Raw genomic sequence first — 22679 nt, forward strand, 5'->3', positions numbered from 1 at the left:
CCAGGCTGGAGTGCAATGGCATGATCTCGGCTCACTGCAACCTCCACCTCCCAGGTTCAAGTGATTCTCCTGCCTCAGCCTCCCGAGTGGTTGGGATTACAGGCACACGTCACCATGCCTGACTAATTTTGTATTTTTAGTAGAGATGGGGTTTCTTCATGTTGGTCAGGCTGGTCTCAAACTCCCAACCTCAGGTGATCTACCCACCTTGGCCTCCCAAAGTGCTGAGATTATGGTGTGAGCCACCACGCCCAGCAAATTTCTTTTTGTTTTTTGAGATGGAATTTTGCTCTTGTCACCCAGGTTGGAGTGCAATAGCATGATCTCAGCTCACTGCAACCTCTGCCTCCCAGGTTCAAGCAATGCTCCTGCCTCAGCCTCCCTAGTAGCTGGGACTAAGGCACGTGCCACCACACCCGGCTAATTTTTGTATTTTTAGTAGAGACAGGATTTCACCATGTCGACCAGGCTGGTCTCAAACTCCTGACCTCAGGTGATCCACCCACCTCAGCCTCCCAAAGTGCTGGAATTATAAGCGTAAGCCACCGCGCCAGGCCAGGCTGGGGACCAGGAATAAATGCATTTATGGGATTTCACAGTGGCTCTAGGGGAGAAGGGCCCTGCAGTCACTTTGAAACAGTGTTTGGTTGGCTAAACCCAAGTGTCATCATGAGAGGCACCAATCAACAAAACAAAGGCAGCTTTTCAGAGCTAGTGAGGTCTGTCATTTGACACCTCCTGTGTGCTGGTCAACAGTGAGAAGGAGCTGTGGCTCAGTGCAGGAAGCAATGCAGGAACACCAAATGTGCATCATCTCCGCTGTCTCCTACAATTTAAAAGGAACTACGGTTCGGCGAGGGTCTATGATGTGCCTACGGTTTGGCAAGGGTCTATGATGTGCCTTCGATTTGGCGAGGGTCTATGATGTGAGACTTTGAAACTGTTTTATCATTTACTACCATAAAATATGTACAATCTATTATAAAAAGTAAAAATTATCAAAACTATGTATACACTTATATACTGTGCATGGTGTTCTTTGCAGTCAAGAGAAACGTAAACAAATGTAAAGATGCAGTATTTTTTTCTTTTTCTTTTTCCTTTAAATAGAGGTGAGGTCTCCCTATGTTGCCCAAGCTGGTCTTGAACTCCTGAGCTCAAGAGATCCTCCTGCCTCAGCCTCCCAAAGTGCTGTATTAAATCATAATTGCATAAAATTCGCTGTGGTACATACTATACTACTGTAATAATTTTGTAGCCACTTTCTCTGTTGCCATTGCAGTGAGCTCCAGTGCTGTGACTCTCTGCTTAAAACACCATATGACATTCACCTGTAATCCCAGCAATTTGAAAGGCCAAGGCAGGAGAATCAATTGAGCAGCCTGGGCAACATAGGGAGACTTCATCTCTACAAAAAATAAAAATAAATTAGCCAGGTGGGGTGGTGTATGCCTGGGGTCCCAGCTGCTACTCAGGTGGTTGAGATGGGAGGATTGCTTGAGCCAGAGAAGTTGAGGCTGCAGTGCGGTGGTGATCGCACCACCACACTCCAGCCTGGGTGACAAAGCGAGACCCTCTCTCTTAAAAAAAAAAAAAAAAAAAAAAAACCACCATGTGACACTCATCATCTCCATGTGAGCAGTTCCTTCCATCAGTAGATTGCTGATCACAGGCCACTATGATCTTTTGTAGCTCCCATGTATTCTTCATCATGTTTAGTGCAATACCATAAACCTTGAATAACACAATGGGACCCATATAGAGTGCCACTACTGATGCTGGAAATGCTCCCAAGAAGCAGAAAAAAGTCATGACATTACAAGAAAAAGTTGCATTGCTTGATATGCACTGTAGATTGAGGTCTGAGGTCTGCAGCTGCGGTTGCCACCACTTCAGACAGATGATTTATCGTGTAAACCATGTAAACTTACAGCATCGATAAATATAGTTCAGTACTATAAATGTATTTTCTCTTCCTTACAATTTTCTAAATAACAATCTCTTTAGCTTACTTTGTTGTCAGAATACAGCATATGATGCATGTAACACACAAAATATCTGTTAATCAACTGTTTATGTTATCTGTAAGGCTTCCAGCCAACAGTAGGCTGTTAGTAGTTAAGTTCTGGGGGCATCAGAAGTTGTATGTGGATTTTCAACTGTGCAGGGGTTAGCAGCCCTAACCCCGCATTGTTCAAGGCTCAACTGTAATGTGTTTCAAACCAGATGTGTCCACAGTGCAATCCAAGTTACCAAAATAGCAATAACAACAAGTTTCCTATCTAGAAAAAGCGAGTTTACATTGGAGAGCTCTGACTTGGAGCAGAAGACTGGCTGGGTTGGGGGTGCAGAGGTGAAGCCCTGCCATCGTGTCAAGAAAACTTGCCCACCTAGACAGCTGCTCCTATCGTCTTCCCTGCACTCAGCAGGTCTTTTTGTTATTTTGTTTTGCTTTTGCTTTTGTTTAAGGCTGTTTAAGACCTTTATGACTGCAAAAGTTGATGCAAAGTTCTCATGTTAGAACAACCTTTGTTCTGTTGAGGAATTGGGGAACCTGGGGCCTAACTGCTGCAGCTGCTGGTAGGATTTGGATCAGTTATAGGAATGAACACGCCTGGAGGAGATTAGAAGCAGTTACCAAAGTTGGACTTTCCCTATGTCACGAACCCGGCTGTTAAGGCCTCTCCATGCCACCTACACACAGAGTCGCTTTTGCATCTCAGTTAATACTATGAACCAGACCCTCCCATTTGTGAAATGGGAATAATATAGGAATCTCCAGATGAGAAGATCCTTTCGCAGCAACCTGGTTTGTCCCCTGCTCCAGGGGCCACCAATACGATGGCGTCCCAGTGCTTTCATAAGCACTTCCTGGAGTCTAAATATCCCACAAAGAAATTCTTCCTTCTGCCTGATTTCAATTCCTCCAGGGAAATTCCAGCTCATTTTGTTCTCTAAAAAATAGAAAACCCTTTTCACAAAAGATTTGAGTATATTCAAACATTACAAAATCAAGAAAGGAAGGTTTATAAAATATTCACACATAACCTTACCAGCCTACCTTAATTTTCATTTTTCTTTATCCCCTTCCAAATATAAGCCATATGTATAAATATTTGCAACACTTACAATCCTAACATAGACACCATTTTGTAGTGCTCCTCTTCTCATTAAAACGCTTCTTCACACACAAGCTAATTTGCATCTCCGTCATTCGGGCAAATCGTCGTCACTGTGCCATCCTTCCTGTACAGGTTATTCCAGGACTCCTCACCCATGCTCCGGAAAAGGCAGAATGGGTGCTTTTGTGTGGGGGGTGCGATGATAAATTTGATGCGACAACTTGACTGGCCATAGGGTGCCCAGATTAAGCATTGCTTCTGGGTGTGCCTGTGAGGGTGTTTCTGGATGGGATTAGCAATTCAATCAGCGGACTCCATAAAGCAGATTGCCCTCTCCAGTGCGGACAGACATCATCCAGTCTGTTGAGGGCCTGAAGGGAACAAATGGTGGAGGGAGCAGGAATTCACCCCCTTTCTAGCCTCACTGCTTGAGCTGGGACATAGCATCTTCTCTCTGGCCCTCAGACTGGGATCTGTACCATCTGCTCCCCTTGTTCTCAGGCCTTCACGCCTGTACTGAATTACACCACTGTCTTTCCTGGGCCTCCAGCTTGCACATGGCAGATGGCAGACTGTGGGACTTCTCAGCCTCCATAGTCCCATGAGCCAATTTCTCATGACAAATTTCCTTATATATACATAGATAAGGAAATATATATATATTTACTATATATGTGGAAATATATATATATTTGCACTATATATGGAACTATATATTTAAAATATACAAATATAAATGTCCTATACATAGGACATTTATACTATATGCAATATATAGGAAAAATTTATGTATAGTATAAATTTATATATAGTATAAATTTATATTTTTATATAGTATTAAATTTATTTTTATATAGTATAAATATGTATTTCCTCTTTATAGTATATAAGTATGTATTCACTATATATGTAAGGAAATATATATTTATATCTATAAGGAAATATATATGTATTATATATCAATAAGGAAATATATTTATTATATATCTATAAGAAAATATATATGTATTATATCTATAAGGAAATATATATATTCTTTTTTTTTTTTTTTTTCCGTGAAACAGAGTCTCACCCCATCACCCAGCATGGAGTGCAGTGGTACAATCTCGGCTCACTGCAACCTCTGCTTCCCAGGTTCAAGTGATTCTCCTGCCTCAGCCTCCCAAGTAGCTGGGATTATAGGCACCCGCCACCACAACCAGCTAATTTTTGTATATTTAGTAGAGAGGCTGGTCTCAAACTCCTGACCTCATGATCCGCCCTCCTTGGCCTCCAAAAGTGCTGGGATTACAGGCATGAGCCACCATGCCTGGCCAGAAATATATATATTCTTATATAGAGAGGAAATGTATATATTTCCTTACATGTATAGTAAAATATATATATACTGTATATAGGAAAATATATATTTACTATATATCTATAAGGAAATATATATAAATGTATATTTACTATATAAGGAAATATATATATTTTTACTATATATAGAAATTTTTTATGTCATGAGAAATATATTCATATATACATACAAATATATATTTGACACACACAAATATATATTTATATGTATATATGAATATATATGAATATATTTCTGACATATAAAAAATCTCTATATATAGTAAAAATCTACACACACACACACACACACACAATGTTTAATCTGGGCACCCCATGGTCAGTCAATGTGTGTGTATATATATTCTATGTATGTGTATATCTATGTGTCTGTGTGTGTGTGTATATATATAAATGTATATTTCTGGCCGGGCGCGGTGGCTCAAGCCTGTAATCCCAGCACTTTGGGAGGCCGAGACGGGCGGATCACGAGGTCAGGAGATCGAGACCATCCTGGCGAACATGGTGAAACCCTGTCTCTACTAAAAAATACAAAAAACTAGCCGGGTGAGGTGGCGGGCGCCTGTAGTCCCAGCTACTCGGGAGGCTGAGGCAGGAGAATGGCGTAAACCTGGGAGGCGGAGCTTGCAGTGAGCTGAGATCCGGCCACTGCACTCCAGCCTGGGTGACAGAGCGAGACTCCATCTCAAAAAAAAAAAAAAAAAAAAAAAATGTATATTTCTAAGTATGTGATATGGTTTGGCTCTGGGTTCCCACCCAAATCTCATCTTGAATTGTAATTTCCAGGAGTTGAGGGAGGCACCTGGTGGGAGGTGATTGGATCAGGGGGGCAGTTTTCCCCATGCCGTTCTCAGTGAGTGAATTCTCACGAGATCCGATGGTGGGAGTTTTTTCCTATACTCTCACTTCTCTCTCCTGCTGCCTCGTAAAGAAGGTGCCAACTTCCCCTTTGGCCATGGTTGTAAGTTTCCTGAGACCTCCCCAGCCATGCGGTATGGTGAGTCAATGAACCTCTTTCCTTTATAATTAACCAGTCTCAGGGAAGTTCTTTATAGCAGTGTGAACACAGACTAATGCAGTATGTGTGTGTATATACATATATATATGGAGTGTGTGTGTATACATATAAATATACATTCATATATACATACATACACGTGTGTGTCTGTATGCACAGTACTGGTTCTATTTCTCTGTAGAATTTTGATCCTAAATGAACTCCAGTTTATTATTTGACTTGGCTGTTTCTTAGATATGTGACCTTGGGTTTGCTCTTTACCTTCCCTCACTGAGCCTGGCTCTTTCTGGGGTCATGTGTCTGTCTACTAAGAAAATGGGATAATTGAGCCAGTTCACCTAGTCTTGTCATAGCTCTCTTGAGCCCAACAATATTCACTTATGAGATAGACGTTTTGGGTTTGTCAAGGATTTTTTACTTTGGATCCTTTGTTCCTGCTCCTTGCCTCCTACTCAACCTAGTTGTGGACCCATAATTCACCTGCTTAGTTTCTAGTATGTCCTAACCATGAACATTACTGGCTGCTTCATGCTGCCCTGGGAAGAAGACAAAGAACTTCAGGGCTATACAACTATACTAGGATTCCTGCCCGGTCTTCACCAAAACAGTCATATCAACACCTGGCATCTGCACACCAAGTTCTGTCTTGACATTACGAATCTGCTAAGCTCCGGGTCTATTCACATTTTAACTTTGCTAAGGACTGGGCCTCATCTGATACTGGTGTCTCCCTTACAAGACAGAATATATTTAGAACATCTTCCTACTTGAAGTTCTTACAATGAAACAGTACACATCTCATGACCAAGGAATGAAATTGTTCTCAGTATAACTCACTCACTACTCCTTCCTATGACCTTAAGCCTATGACCTTCCATTATGCTTTCAATTGTGGTTAAACAAAAACAAAATACAAATATCTCTCTGACCATATCCTGGGAACTAAATGATGTTTTTTTACAAAGGTAGGAAAATTAGGGTACTAGTCATCAGAAATAGCAACAAGAGATGAATGCGTACCTGCAGGAAAGAAGTACCAGCCCACAATTTAAAGTTGATTTCAGGGAATGAGCCCAAAACTAAATAGGAGAGACTACACTGAAGGTAATATTAAGCCCCAACCCACTCCCAGACCTTCTTATTTCTGGCACATGGAAAAGACTCTACCTCTCTACTTGGAATAATTCTTATTGGCAATCCAATTTCTGAGTGTCATTGCGTGCCCTTCTCCAAGCATACAGGAATGGTATGATGACTTCCTGGCAGAAGGCCCGGAGAGTTGTCAGACATCCTGATAAATGGGAATCACTCCTATTCTCGGTGTTTGGCCACACATGTCAGTGCTAACCTTCCACAATTTCCTGATGCTCATCCTAAATTTCCCCATAACCAGGCATAGAGCCAAGATAATGGAAGCACCCCTGCCCTTTGCTGTGTAAGTCCTGCTCCTTTTAGAATAACATACAATGAGGCTTGTTCACAAAGGTGTGCTGGAGACAGTTCATCCCAGCTTGCAAGAGCTGACTGATAAATTTTCACAAATTTTGTGAGCAGGTTAACATCATCTTGAGAGCTTGAAGTCAGCCATGATGAGATTATTTACACCACAGAAATTGGCAAATGTTACAAATCAGCACTGGTGGTTAAGCGTTTCCCAGCACACCACCACTGGCTACTGAATCACTGGAATTTTTTAGATACTCAGAGAGGGTCAGAGCTCGAGTTAATTCACTTTTTAATTCTCCCCAGAAAAAAGAAAAAAAAAAAAAAAAAAAAAAAACAGGAAAAACAGAAACAAAGAGTCCTAAAATGTTGGGATTAGAGGGAATGCTAGAGGCTATCTAGTGAAAACACTATGGACAAGAGAGGTGACAAGAATGTAATGCTAACAAGTATGGACAAAGAGAACGAGATCCAGAACCCTGTCTCCAGCCACTGCTCTCTGTAACATCCCACACAGACGCTACAAAAACAACAGCAAAAGAGAATAATTGCTTTCACTCTACTGTCCCTGCAGTAAATTTTCCCATTTTAAAAATGAAAATGAAATATTTGATTTTTTTTTTTTTTTTTTTTTTTTTTTGAGATGGATTCTTGTTCTGTCACCCAGCTGGAGTGCAGTGGCGAGATCTTGGCTCCCTGCAACCTCTGCCTCCCGAGTTCAAGCAATTCTCGTGCCTCAGCCTTCTGAGTAGCTGGGACTACAGGTACGTGCCACCACACCTGGCTAATTTTTTTACTTTTAGTAGAGACAGGATTTCACCATGTCAAGCCATCTGCCCACCTTGGCCTCCAAAGTGCTAGGATTACAGGCGTGAGCCACTGCCACCAGCATGAAACATTTGATTTTCACCATGCATTTCCTCAACCTGAGAAGCAACCAGTTCAGTAATTTCCTATAGGTTTTACAGAAAAAGAGCCACTTCTTGCTTCTCTGAAGATTTCTAGGGAGGGAGTGAGAGCTGTTCTCAGCAAGGTGGATTATCTGCCTTCAGGTGATGGGATTATTAAGGTTTCTGGAGTCTTTAAAGGGTTTATGTGAAGGAGAAACCTCTGAGCTCATGCAGCAGTGAATTCCAAGTACCTAAGATGCTGAAAAGATAAGGTCCCTGCCTGTCTGCTACTAGCTGACCGGGCACAGCTGTCCTTGGGCTCTGGTGTTGACACCCATGCCTGAGGGACAATGAGTGACCAGACGGACTGAAGTCTGTAATGCACATCAGAATTCCTGCACCTGAGATTCCTAAATCTTCATCACCCTGGAAGGCTCTGTGGAACTGGGTAGGGAGTAGACTGCTAGTCCCATTTTGTGGTTTGTACAGATAAGGTACAACTTGTCCACATTTATAAGAAAGGTAAAGTAACCCAGCACTTTGAGAGGCCAAGGCAGGTGGATCACTTGAGGTCAAGAGTTTGAGACCAGCCTAGGCAACATGGCAAAACTTAACGTTGTCTCTACTGAAAACACAAAAATTATCTGGGCGTGGTGGTGCACGCCTGTAATCCCAGCTACTCGGGAGGCTGAGACAGGAGAATCGCTTGAGCCCAGGAGGCAGAGGTTGTAGTGAGCCGAGACTGTTCCACCGCACTCCATCCTGGGCAACAGAGCAAGACTGTCCAGAGAGAGAGAGATAAAAGGTAAAACTGAAAACTTCTGACCTTATAGATTTATTTAGGGGGAAAAAAAATAAAAAATAAAAACTTGAGAGCATCTTCCAGAATAACAGTGAAGTGTTAATGAGCTAATTAGCACTTGTGCATGGTTTGCTAATAGGTCCTATGGGAACAGAGAACCTTTGGTATGGAAAAGTTTATTCTTGACACTTAATTAGAGTATTAACTATTCAAAGGAAAAAGTTAGGTGTTGGATTATATGAGTGACTTTACTAAAAATTACAATGTATTCTATAAGAAAAGAATTTGAGTTAATTGAGTACATTTGAGTTAATCAAGTCTGAAATCCCTGAGGTGCTTAGCTCCCATCCTTGAAGTGAACGTAACCACTGATTATGTTACTTTAAACAGGAGTCAATAGTCATTCAGTGGCAGACACTTTTCAATGTGTCCATAGCATCTAGTAGGATGTAACTAACTTCAGTAAAGCTAATTTTGACTTGGATTTATTTCAGCAAAAGGGAAACATTGTTGAGCCCTGAGGAGTCTGGATTGGTTTGCTGGCTCTTTTCAATTCGAGGTTTGATGAGTGTCTGCTGTATGTCAGGAAACAAGCCAGCTTCTCAAACTGCAAGGTGCATATGAATCTCCCGGGGATCTGGCTGCTAAAATGCAGATTCCAGTTCACTAAATCTGGAGTGAGGTCTGAGCTTTGGCATTTCAAACAAGCTCTCAGACGATGCCTGTGCTGCTGGCTCAAGGACTAAACTTTAAGCACCAAGGAGCTAAGCACTAGAAATAAAATGAGGAACAAGACCAAGTCTTCACATCGTAGGAGCTTATCAACATATACATAGGCAATTGCAATATGATGTTAGTGCTATGATAGCTATGATAGAGGTACCAAAGGCACAGGATGCTGAGACACACACACACACAAAAGAGGCATCTAACAGCCAGGGAGGGAGGGGTGCCAAGGAAGTATTCTGAAGAGAAAAGCAGAAACCCATCAGGGATGGCCTTGTCTCTTTGGCTACAGAGTTTAGCATTTAATTGATAAGCACAAAGGAACTACCGAGGGTTACGGTTGAATGGTATACTATGGCTTGAGTTGCATTTAGAAAATCACTTTTGAGCTACTAATGGAGGTTGAAGGGAGACTTTCTTGATTCTTTCCTTATCAGGACCTATTGATTCTACATCCAAATTCTCTTCCAATTCTATTAATATCACTTCTTGCCATCTCCTTTGCTGCCCCCTTAAGCCCTGCCACCATCATTTCTTACTTGAATAATGCAGTCATCTCCTATCTTGTTCCCCAACTTTGAGTCTTGCTCCTACAATGCATTTTCCATGCAGCAACTAGAATGGTCTGTTTCGAAGGTAGATCAAATCATATCCCTGTCCTGATGAAAACCTTTCAATGGCTCCCCAAGATACTCTAAATTCCCAAATCTACCTATGGCCTATAAAGCTCAACATGATCCTTCCTCCTCTTAGACTATTATTCCCTTCACTTTAGACTGTCCAGCCACAACAGCCTAGTACCTGTTCTTCAAGCACACCAACGGGAACCTGCCTCAGAACCTGCCTCTACTTGCTGTTCTTCCTACCCACAATGCTCTTCCTTCAGATCTTCTAAGACTGGCTCTTTTTCATCATCATTCAGGTCTCTGCTCAGATGTTACTGGCTCAGACAACTCTATTCTGAATATCTACCCCTTAGTTACCTTCTATTCCACTATCTTGTCTTTCAATTGGTATCTGGAATTTTCTTGTTTAATGTGTTATTTAGACACTTATATATACACACACACACTCTCTCTCTCTCTCTCTCTCTCTCTCTCTCACCTATTATCATAATATATGCTCAGTGACAACAGACACTGTCTCTTTTGTTCACTGCTATATCCATAACCCCCAGAACAATGCATATGGTAGATGCTCTATAAGTATTTGTTGAGTGAATGGGTTTGTTGGAGGTAAGATGGGTGCCAGGGAAACCTAATAGAAGCTTTTGAAGTCATCCATGCAAGAATAGAGAAAGCCTAAGCTAGGGTTTTGGTAACAGAGATGGGGAGGTAATTTGGTTGAGAAATATTTAGGAGGTAGAATCGATAGGACTTGGTAATTGAAAAAAGAGGGAGCATATGAAGGAAGGAAGAAATAAAGATGATTTCTCTCTTACACATCTAGTGAATGGTGGTGCTACTAAGTTAGATGGAGAATCCAAGAAGTAGAAACTGATTAAATCAATTATGGATATGATATATTTGAGGTTCCTCTGGAACATCTAGATGGAGATGGATATATGGGTCTGGAGCTTGGGAGACATGTCTGCACTTACATAAATTGGGAGTTGGTATCCAGCTAGTAATTGCTCAGAAAGAATATACATAAGAAGAAGATAAGTACACAACAGACAAAACCTCGAGGTACACCAGCAATTAGAAGATTGGTGAAGGAAGTGGAGCCACAAAGGAGTAGTCAAATAGAGATGAGGAGAACCAGAACATTTTTCTATGTGTCACAGAAGCCAAGGGAACATAAAAGTTCGAAGGAGGCAGGAGTGATTAATGGTGTTAAATTTAGCAGAGAGATCAAGGAAAATAATGAATAGAAAGTGCCTATTGGATTTGGCAATTAGGTGCTCATAGGCTCCTAACATTCAGTAGAACTGTGTAGGTGGAAGTCAAATTTCAGCATAATGAAGATGGAATTGGAGGTGAAGAGATTATTAAAAAATAATTCTTTTTTGAGACAGACTCTTGCTCTGTTGCCCAGGCTGGAGTGCAGTGACAAGATCTTGGCTCGCTGCAACCTCCACCTCCTGGGTTCAAGCAGTTCTCCTGCCTCAGCCTCCCGAGTCCCTAGGACTATAGGCATGTGCCACCACATCCGGCTAATTTTTGTATTTTTAGTAGAGACAGGGTTTCACCGTGTTAGCCAGGATGGTCTTGATCTCCTGACCTCATTATCGACCTGCCTCAGCCTCCCAAAGTGCTGGGATTACAGGTGTGAGCCACCATACCTGGCTAAAAAATAATTCTCTCAAGAAGTTTGAATGAGAATGGAAGAAGAAAGAACAGCAACTGAAGAGGTCATGGGAAGGCTTTTGGGGGGATTTTTTAATGATAGAAGTAACTCAATTACTGTATGTTTGTGCTCTAAGGATAAAAAGTCCTTGAAGAGGAGGAGGTTGAATATAGGAGAGGAGAGATAAGTGATGGAGTTAGATCAAGAGAAATGGGAGAGGAGGACAGAGGATGGGACTTAGGACACAGTTGGTGGCATCAGCCTTCAGCAGAGACAGGGATATTTTATGCCCTCAGTTAAGAGAGAAAGGTGAAGCAAGATAGGTAAATGACATTAAATAAATACAATGACTTCAGTTTCTCAATAAAATAGGCAATAGGAAGGCAGTTTAGATTTTTTACCATAAGAAGCAATAGAACAAATGAGAGCCAAGAAGTCGTGTCCCGGCAGCCTGAGCATAATGTCCTGGAATAAGCAGACTGGAGGCAGGAAGACTCAGGAGGAGATTCTTCCAGCCAGGCATGACCAGCAATAAAGAACCAGGAAGACTCATAATGTTTTGGGGGAGGCAGAGCGCAACACCTCATCACCCTCCCTCTGGGGCATATATAGCCACACCTCGGAGATATTGTGGGTTTGGTTCCAGACCACTGCGATAAAATTAATATTGCAATAAAATGAGTCACACAAATTTATTAGTTTCCCAGTGCATATAAAAGGTATGTTTATAATATACTGTAGTCTATTAAGCATGCAATAACATTATGGTTAAAAAATGACAATAGACACACTTTGATTTTAAAATACTTTATTGCTAAAATATGCTAACGATCATCCCAGCCTTCAGCAGTCATAGTCTTGTTGCTGGTGAAGGATCTTGCCTTGATGTTGATGGCTGCTCACTGATCAGGGTGGTGGTTGCTGAAGGTAGGGGTGACTGTGGCAATTTCTTAAAATAAGACAATAATGAAGTTCAGTGGACTCTTCATAAAAGATTTATCTATAGCATTCAATGTTGTTTGATAGGATTTTACCCACAGTAACACTTCTTTCAAAATTGGAGTTAATCCTCTCAAACCCTCCACTGCTTTATCAAATAACTGCATGTAATATTCTAAATCCTTTGTTGTCATTAAGATATTCGTGGCATCTTCACCAGGAGTAGATTTTTATCTGTAGAAATCACTTTCTTTGCTTATTCATAAAAAGCAACTCCTCATATGTGCACATTTGATCATGAGATTGCAGCAATTGAGTCACATCTTTGGGCTCCACTTCTAATTCCAGTTCTCCTGTTATTTCTACCACATCTGTAGTTACTTCCTCCACTGAAGTCTTGAACCCCTCAAAGTCATCCATGAGCATTGGAATCAACTTCTTCCAAACTCCTGCCAGTGTTGACATTTTGTCCTCCTCCCATGAATCATGAATGTTCTTAATGGCATCTAGTATGGTGAATCCTTTTCAGAAGGTTTTCAATTTTCTTTGCCCAGATCCATCAGAGGAATCACTATCTATAGTAGCTATAGCCTTATGAAATGTATTTCTTAAATAGTAAGACTCAAAAGTCAAAATTACTCCTTGATCCACGGGCTTGGGATTGGATGTTGTGTTAGCAGACAAAAAGACGACATTCATCTCCTTGGACATTTCCACCGGAGCTCTTGGATGACTAGGTGCATTGTCAGTGAGCAGTAATATTTTGAAAGGAATTTTTTTTCTGAGCACTAGTTCTCAACAGTGGGTTTAAAATATTCAGTAAGCCATGCTGTAAACAGATGTGCTGTCACCCAGGCTTTGTTGTTTTGTTTTAGAGCACAGGCAGAGTAGATTTAGCATGATCCTTAAGACCTCTAGGAGGCCGAGGTGGGCAGATCACGAGGTCAGGAGAACGAGACCATCCAGGCTAACACAGGGAAACCCCATCTCTACTAAAAAAAAAAAAATACAAAAAAGTTAGCCAGGCATGGTGGCGGGCGCCTGTAGTCCCAGCTACTTGGGAGTCTGAGGCAGAAGAATGGTGTGAACCCAGGAGGCGGAGCTTGCAGTGAACAGAGATCACCCCACTGCACTCCAGCCTGGGTGATAGAGCGAGACTCAGTCTCAAAAAACAAAAAACAAAACAAAACAAAAAAACTCTAGGATTTCTCCAAATGGTAAATGAGCATTGGCTCCCACTTAAAGTCACCAGCTGCATTAGCCCCTAACAAGAGAGTCAACGTGTCTTTTGAAACTTTGAAGCCAGGCATTGACTTCTCTCTACCTGTGAAAGTCCTAGATGGCAATTTCTTCCAACAGAAGACTGTTTCCTCTGCACTGAAAATCTGTTGTTTAGTGTCGCCACCACAATCAATTATCTTCTTCCTTTTTTTTTTTTTTTTTTAAACAATGCTCAAATTGATTTGTTCATTTATGGATTTTTGTTGGGTTTTTTTTCCAACTTTTATTTTAGATATAGGGCATACATGTGCAGGTTTGTTACATGAATGGGTGTACTGTACCCAGGAGCCAGCATAGTACCCAACAGGTACTTTCTCAGCCCATGCCCTCTTCTCTCCCTCCTGCCTCTAGTAGCCAGCAGTGTTTATTATTTCCATGTTTATGTCCATGGGTGCTCAATATTTAGCTTCCACTTATAAGTGAGAGTGTGTGGTATTTGGTTTTCAGTTCCTGGGTTAATTCACTTAGGATTATGGCCTCCAGCTCCAACCGTGTTGCTGTAAAGGACATGATTTCCTTCTTTTTTATGGAGGCACATCATCAGTTATCTTAGATTTTCTGGATCACTTGCTGCAGCTTTTATATCAGCATTTGCTGTCTCACCTGGCACTTTGATGTTATGGAAATGGCTTCTTTCCTTAAACCTCATGAACCAACTTCTGCTAACTTCAAACTTTTCTTCTGCAACTTCCCCACCCCTATTAGTCTTCATAGAATTGGAGAGAGAGAGAGTTTTGCTCTGGATTAGGCTTTGCCTTAGGGGAATGTTGTGGCTGGTTTGATCTTCTATCTACTAAAACTCTCCACGACAGCAATAATGCTGTTTTGCTTTCTTATCATTTGTGTGTTCACTGGAATCGCACTTTTAATTTCCTTCAAAAGTTTTTCCTTTGCATTGACAACTTGGCTACCAGTTTTGCACAAGAGGCCTAGCTTTCAATCTATTTCAGCTTTCAACATGCCTTTCTCACTAAGCTTAATCATTTCTAGGTTTTGATTTAAAGTGAGAGATCTGTGACTCTTTGTTTCACTTGAACACTTAGTGGTCATTTTAGGGTGACTGATTGGCCTAGTTTCAATATTGTTGTATTTCAGGAAATGGGGAGGCCCAAGGAGAGGGAGAGAGACATGGGGGAACGGCTAGTCAGTGGAGCTGTCAGCACACACACAACATTGATTGATTAAGTTGCCATCTTAAGTGTGTATGGTTCATGGCACCCCAAAACAATTACAATAGTAACATCAAGGATCACTGGTCACTGATATAATAATAATGCAAAAGTTTGAAACGTTGTGAGAATTATCAGAATGTGACACAGAGACACAAAGTGAGAACATGCTGTTGTAAAAATGGCACCAATAGACTTGCTCAATGCAGGGTTGCCACAAACCTTGAATTTGTATTTAAAAAAAAAACAAAAAACAAAAAACAAAAAAATCTGCAAAGCACACACACACACACAAAAACAAGGTATGCCTGTACAGCATTATAACATGAAGACTTGAAATTCATACCAGACACAAAATAACCATTGTCTTTACTTCCTACCCTATCATGCTTCTTCCCTTATCTATTCAAATGTCTCTGAGTAGAGGTATGTGGAGAAAAGAGTTAACATGGTGGGGCGCGGTGGCCCACACCTGTAATCCCAGCACTTTTGGAGGCCGAGGTGGGCAGATCATGAGGTCAGGAGATTGAGACCATCCTAGCCAACATGGTGAAACACCATCTCTACTAAAAATACAAAAATTAGCACATGCCTGTAATACCAGCTACTCAGGAGACTGAGGCAAGAGAATCACTCGAACCCAGGAGGCAGAGGTTGCAGTGAGCTGACATCACACCACTGCACTCCAACCTGGCGACAGAGTGAGACTCTGTCTCAAAAAAAAAAAAAGAAAGAAAATAAAAGAGTTAACATATCTGACCTGAGACTACTACCCTTGGAAAGGTCTGCTTGCAAGGTTGGTGTCTTGAAACTTGACACTCAAACGTTCCTTAAATGATAAGGATGGTTTATAGTGCCTGCCCATGCAAACAATGTGGTTTATGCTAAACACCTGCTTTCCTTCTAGGAGCCTGGAATTTTGGTGTGAGCCATGCGATAGGCATCTATGTGACCAGCCCCCAACATAAAACCTTGGGAGTCTCCAGGGGAACTCCCTGGGCAGAAACATCACACACATGTTGCTGCATTTTCACTGATGGGTTAAGCGTGAGCTCTAGGAGGCCCCTCATAGGAGGGCGAGAGAATAAGGAAGCCTGGAGGGGCTTCCTCTAGAATCTGCATGTGGATTCTTTCAGAGCTGCCTACTTTCTTTTTCCCTTACAATTGGATGTGTACCCTTATTACATTATTGCAATAAATCTCAATTTTACACTGAGTCCCGTGAGTGCTTCTAACACATCTCTGAATATAGGGGCTTTGCGGGACCCCTGACACAAAATCTGTCCCTGCCTCCCACTGTGGTGTCCCCTCCCACTTACTCTGCCACCAAATGCAATCCAGCTCCCACCCACACCACTTCACTGAAACAGTGTTTACCATGGATGTCTCTGCCAAACAAGATCACGTGAGTTGTAAGTGTCAGGGCACTGTAGCTACGTCGAGCATGTCAGAATGGCTTTCCAACCCTCTGGATCATGTGCTTTCAGGTGTCATTCAAAACACATCTCAGTTTCTTCAGAAAACCAGAGGGCCCTTACTGAAGAGCAGGCCCACCACCTAAAGGCTAAAATGTAGCTCTGCTGACTTCAATGAATGCTGGCTAATTGATCCAAACCCTACAACAGGAGCCAGCGGGCTGTAGCCAAAATCAGCCCAGTGCTTGTTCAAGTAAAGTTTTATTGGAACACAGCCATGTCTATCTGTTACTTAGTGTCCATGGCTACTTTATCTCTACAACAACAAGGTTGAGTAGTTTCAAAGGAGAAGAGTCCCAGTGACCCCCAAAGCCTAGAGTGCTTACTAACTGGCCCTTTACAGAAAATGCTAGCTGACCTTGCCTTAGACGGACAGATTAAAAGTTCTGCAGAATAAGACAGAGAAAAGAAGATAAAAAAGACAGGCGTTATTCATTCTACCCGTTTGCCTCCACCTGGATTTTGAGACTTATTTCCACATTTTCTGGATTGTCTGACTCAAAAAAATGTAACCTTAAGCAAGAGAGGAAGTCACAGGAAATTAGAAGCCCTTTTCTCTGCTTGGTAAAAAGCTCTTGCTCAAACAGTATGAACCGCCACATATTCGATTTATTTATTCAATAAATGTCTACGGAGCAGCAACTCCATGTGAAGCACTGTGCTGGGTAATCTGGCAAAGCACAGAGATAAACCAGACACGATCCCTGCTCTCCAGGGGCTCCCAATCCAGGATGGGAGCACTTTGAGGGCAGCAGCCATGGTCTGTTCACACTCGTGCCCCTGGTGCAGAACTCTCAGTGCACCTGTACTAAGTAGGAGCCAACGACTGCGTGCTGCTCCCTGCACTGATGAAATGGGAAAGACAAACACAAGAGTGGCTCTTAACCTCTAGCCTTTTCCTTTGCTTTTATTTTTTAAACTGATAAATAATAATTGCACATAGCCATGGGGTACAGTGATGTATTAATACATGCAATGTATGGTGATAAGGTACGGGTAATTAGTATATCTTTAGTATCCTCTCTTGTAGCTATTGGAAAATATATACTATGTTGTTGTTGTTGTTGTTGTTGTTGTTGTTATTTGAGACGGAGTTTCACTCTGTTGCCCAGGCTGGAGTTCAGGGCACGATCTCGGCTCACTGCAACATCTGCCTCCCAGGTTCAAGCAATTCTCCTGCCTCAGCCTCCCAAGAAGCTGGGATTACAGGCATGTGTCACCACAACCCGCTGATTTTTATATTTTTAGTAAAGATGGGGTTTCACCATGTTGGCCAGGCTGGTCTCAAACTCCTGACCTCAGGTGATCCACCCACCTTGGCCTCCCAAAGTGCTGGGATTATAGGCGTGAGCCACTGTGCCTGGCCTACTATGTTATTATTAACTCCAGTCATCCTAAGGTGCTATAGAACACAGAATCCAATTACTCCTGTCTAGCTGTTTGTATCCTTTAACAAATCTCTTCCTATCCTTCCTTCCCCTACCCTTCCCAGTCTCTAGTATCCTCTGTTCTACTTTTTCTTCTGTGAGATCCCCTTTTTTTAGCTTCCACATGTGAGTGAGAACATGGGTCCAACCTCTAGCCTTGACCTAGGTCAATTATTCAAAATCTATTGTATACCAACATATTCTCAGGTTGAATAAAATGTGTTTTTTAAAAAGCTTTCAACTTTCGTTTTATTTGTTTTATTTTGAGATGGAGTCTTGCTCTGTAGCCCAGGCTGGAGTGCAGTGGTGTGATCTTGGCTCACTTTAACCTCTGCCTTCCAGTTCAAGCAATTCTCCTGCCTCAGCCTCCTCAGTAGCTGGGTCTACAGGCACGTGCCAACACACCCAGCTAATTTTTTGTATTTTCAGTAGAGACGGGGTCTCACTATATTGGCCAGGCTGGTCTCAAACTCCTGACCTCAAGTGATCTGCCTGCCTTGGCCTCCCAAAGTGCTGGGATTGATTACAGGCATGAGCCACCACACCTGGCCTCAACTTTTATTTTTGATACAAGAAGTCATATGTAGACTTGTTACATGAGAACACTGTGTGATACTGAGGTCTGGAGTATAGATCCGTCACCCTGATAGTGAGCATAGTACCCGATAGGCAGTTTTTTTTTACCGCTTATCACTCTGCCTTCACCCTCCAGTACTACACAGTATCAACTGTTCCCACATGTTTATGTCTACGTGTGCTAAATACTTAGCTCCCATTTATAAGTGAGAACACGTGGTATTTGGTTTTCTGTTCCTGCATTAATTTCTTTAGGATTATGACTCCAGCTTCAACCATGTTGCTGCAAAAGACATGATCTCATTCTTTTCTATGGCTTCACTATATTCCACGGTGTATATGCACCACATTTTCTTTATCCAATCTACCATTGATGAGCACCCGGGTTGATTCCATGTCTTTGCTGTTGTGAATAGTGCAGCAATGAACATACAAGTGCATTTGTCTTTTTGGTAGAATGATTTGTTTTCTTTGGGGTATGTACTCAGTACTGGGATTCCTAGGTCAAATGGTAGCTCTGTTTTAAGTTCTTTGAGAAATCTCCAGACTGTTTCCACAGTGGCTGAACTAATTTACATTCCCACCAACAGGATAGAAGTAGGGCCTTTTCTCCACAGTCTCACCAGCATCTGTTATTTTTTGACTGTTTAATAATAGCCATTCTGACCAGCATGGGGTGGTATCTCACTGTGGTTTTGATTTGCATTTCTTTCACGATTAGTGATGATGAGCATTTTTTACATACTTGTTGGCAACTTGTAATGTCTTCTTTTGAGAAGTAACTGGTCATGTCCTTTGCCCATTTTTTAACGGGATTATTTAGTGTTTGCTTGTTGATTTGTTTATGTTCCCTATAGATTCTGGATCCTAGGCCTTTGTTGGATGCATAGTTTGTGAATATTTTCTTCCATTCTGTAAGTTGTCTGTTTACTCTGTTGATGGTTTCTTTTGCTCTGCAGAAGCTCCTTACTTTAATTAGGTCCCATTTGCTATTTTTGTTTTTGTTGTAATTGTATTGGGGGACTTAGCCAAAAATTCTTTGCCAAGGCCAATGTCAAGAAGAATATTCCCTAGGTTGTCCTCCAGGATTTCTATAGTTTGAGATCTTACATTTTGAGGGTTTTGTCTTTGTTTTCATTGTTGTTTTTTAAAAGGGCCCTCGCTATGTTGCCCTAGCTGGTCTCAGACTCCTGGGCTCAAGCAATCCTCCCATCTCAGCCTCCCAAATTGCTGGGATGACAGGTGTGAGTCACCAAGCCTGGCCTGAGTTAATTTTTGTAGATGGTGAAAGACAGCGTTCCAGCCTCAGTCTTCTGCATATGGCTAGCCAGTTATTCCAGCACCATTTATTGAAAAGGGAGTCCTCTGACCATTGCTTGTTTTTGTTGGCCTTGTCAAAGATTAGAGGGTCATAGGTATGTCTTTATTCCTGAGTTTTCTATTCTGTTCCGTTGGCCTATATGTTTTTGTAACAGTACAAAGCTGTTTTGGGTCCTGTGGCTTTAGCGTATACTTTGAAGTAGGGTAGTGTGATGCCCCTGGCTTTGTTTTGTTTTTTTAGCTTAGGATTGCTTTGGCTATTTAGGCTCTTTTTTGGTTCCATATGAATTTCAGAATAGTTTTTTCTAATTCTGTGAGAAATAACATTGATGGTTTGAGAGGAGTAGCACTGAATCTGAAAATTGCTTTAGGCAATGTGGCCATTCTTATGATATTGATTCTTTCAATCCATGAGCAAGGAATGTTTTTTCCATTTATTTGTGTCATATCTGATTTCTTTTAGCAGACAAAACTTTCAGTAAGATTCAACATGCTTTCATGACAAAGGAAAAACCTCCACAGACAAGGCATTTTAAGGAACATACCTCAAAATAATAAGAGCCATCTTTGACAAACCCACAGCCAACATCATACTGAATGGGCAAAAGCTCAAACCATTCCCTTTGAGAACTGGAAGAAGACAAGGATGCCCAGTCTCACCACTCCTATCCAACACAGTACTAGAAGTCCCAGCCAGAGCAATCAGGCAAGAGAAAGAAATAAAAGGCATCCAAATAGGAAAAGAAGTCAAACTATCTTTGCTCACGATATGATTCTATACCTAGAGAATCCTAAAGACTGCCAAAGGGCTCATAGAATTGATAAACAACTTTAATAAAATCTCAGGATACAAAATCAATGTAAAAGATCAGCATTTCTACACACCAGCAATATCCAGGCTGAGAATGAAATCAAGAACACAATCCCACTTACAATAGCCACACAGAAAATGAAGTGCCTAGGAATACAGCTAACCAAGAAGGTGAAAGGTCTCTACAAGAAGAAATATAAAACACTGCTGAATAAAATGTCTTGTACATAGGTCCTTTTAAAAATATGTTTAATCAGTTTTGATTACTAAATGTATTTCCATTTAAAAGCACTACTGAATACCAAGTACTATGGACTGAATATTTGTGTCCTCCCAAAATTCCTATGTTGAAGGCCTAACCCCTAGGGTGATGGTATTTGGAGATGGGACATTTGGAAGGTAATTAGGGTTAGATGATGCCACGAGGGCAGGGCCCTGGTCTGATGAGATTAGCACCCTTATAAGAGGAGACACTGGAGAGTTTGTGTGTGCACCCCTTTGCCCAAAGCCCTCTCTCTTCTCTCTCTCTCTCTGTACCTCTGTATGCACACAAATAGGAGAAGTTATCATGTGAAGACACAATGAGATCATTGCTACCTGCAAGCCAGGAAGAGGGCCTTCACTTGAACCCAACCATGCTGACACCCTGATCTCAGACTTCCAGTCCACAAAATTGTGAGAAAAAAATCCCTGTTGTTTAAGTCATGCAACCTATGGTATTTTGTTATGGCAGTATTATTTACAGTCCTCGGGGACAGAAGAAAAGTCAAGTAGGAATTTTAAAGTTGTGACTTATCTATATATTTGATTTTATATACTTGCTGTATTGTCTCATTTATTTGAGTCATTAGCAATTTAGAAAACTTTCTATAGCATTGTTGTAAATAATGATTTATTAAACACCAATGTTGATTCTTAAAGGAAAGAATTCTAATTTTAAAAAACAAAGAAGAAAGGAACACAATTGGATATACAGAGTTTATAAAATACAGCTCATAAAACGGCTGGTCTTTAAGTTTCTGGGCTGTGAGAGAGTCAAAAGTGCATATCAAGCACTACTTTCTCTCATTTCTTGTTAGTTTATAGAAAATGTAATTCCTAAAGCTCTACTAGAACAGGTAAGATTAAGTCAAACTTGCATAAGATCCAAATATCCTTGAATAGCTTCTATAAATCTTTCAGAATAGTTTTCTTTGGAAGAGAGGGATTGTCTAGGTCAGAAAAATTAATTTGATCCTCAAAAAATTTAAATTTATTCCATCACCTAAACAGCATATCTGGATTTGGCAGGATGCCTCCTTACCTTGCTGGGGATTTGTCCATAGAGACAAAGTAAAAGTGATTCATAGTCATAAGCATTCAGGAGCCTGCAGAGAGCTACCGCCACAGTAAATCAATGAAATGTCTATTTCCCACAGCTGGAATGTTATGTCAATGTGAGAAATAAAGCCTTGGCCCCTGGAAATCACTTATTTCTTCTCATCTGAATAATACCAGCTCTGTCCAGGGCTCGGCCTTGCACTTGCCTGGGGAATATGATGCAAATCTCTGAGAGGAAATTTTCCCCACTCCAAGAATCACCTCCAGTCACAGGATGATCCCTGGGATTTCACTCAGGGAGAGCCTTGGTGATCTGGGCTGGAAGAGATGGAAAGGAGAACAGCTGTGGTCACTCATCTGGGCTGGAATCTCCTTGAGAGCTTCCCCCTGACAGCCCATGGCATCTTTGGGCAGCTCTGACTCAAACAGCGCCATCTTCATACTGGGCAAAAAAAATCCCTGTACTTTTCACCCATTGTTCCTATTTCTTCCTCTTGGCACCATGCTATTGAACAGGGCTGCCCCTTTCCTAAAAGGCATTCCACATGAGAGTGGAAGGTAGCCCTCCCTCTGCTCTTCACTCTTCCCCGAACCAAATGTATCCCATTATGTCTAGGTGCCTCTTAAAGAAAGAAGCCCAGAACTACACGTAAAGACCTCAGGAAGCCGGATCCCCGTGGAGTCGGACTGGGATTTACACCTCCTCCTTGGT

Source organism: Papio anubis, chromosome 4, assembly GCF_008728515.1.
Source record: "Papio anubis isolate 15944 chromosome 4, Panubis1.0, whole genome shotgun sequence".
In the NCBI taxonomy this organism is placed as follows: Eukaryota; Metazoa; Chordata; class Mammalia; order Primates; family Cercopithecidae; genus Papio; species Papio anubis.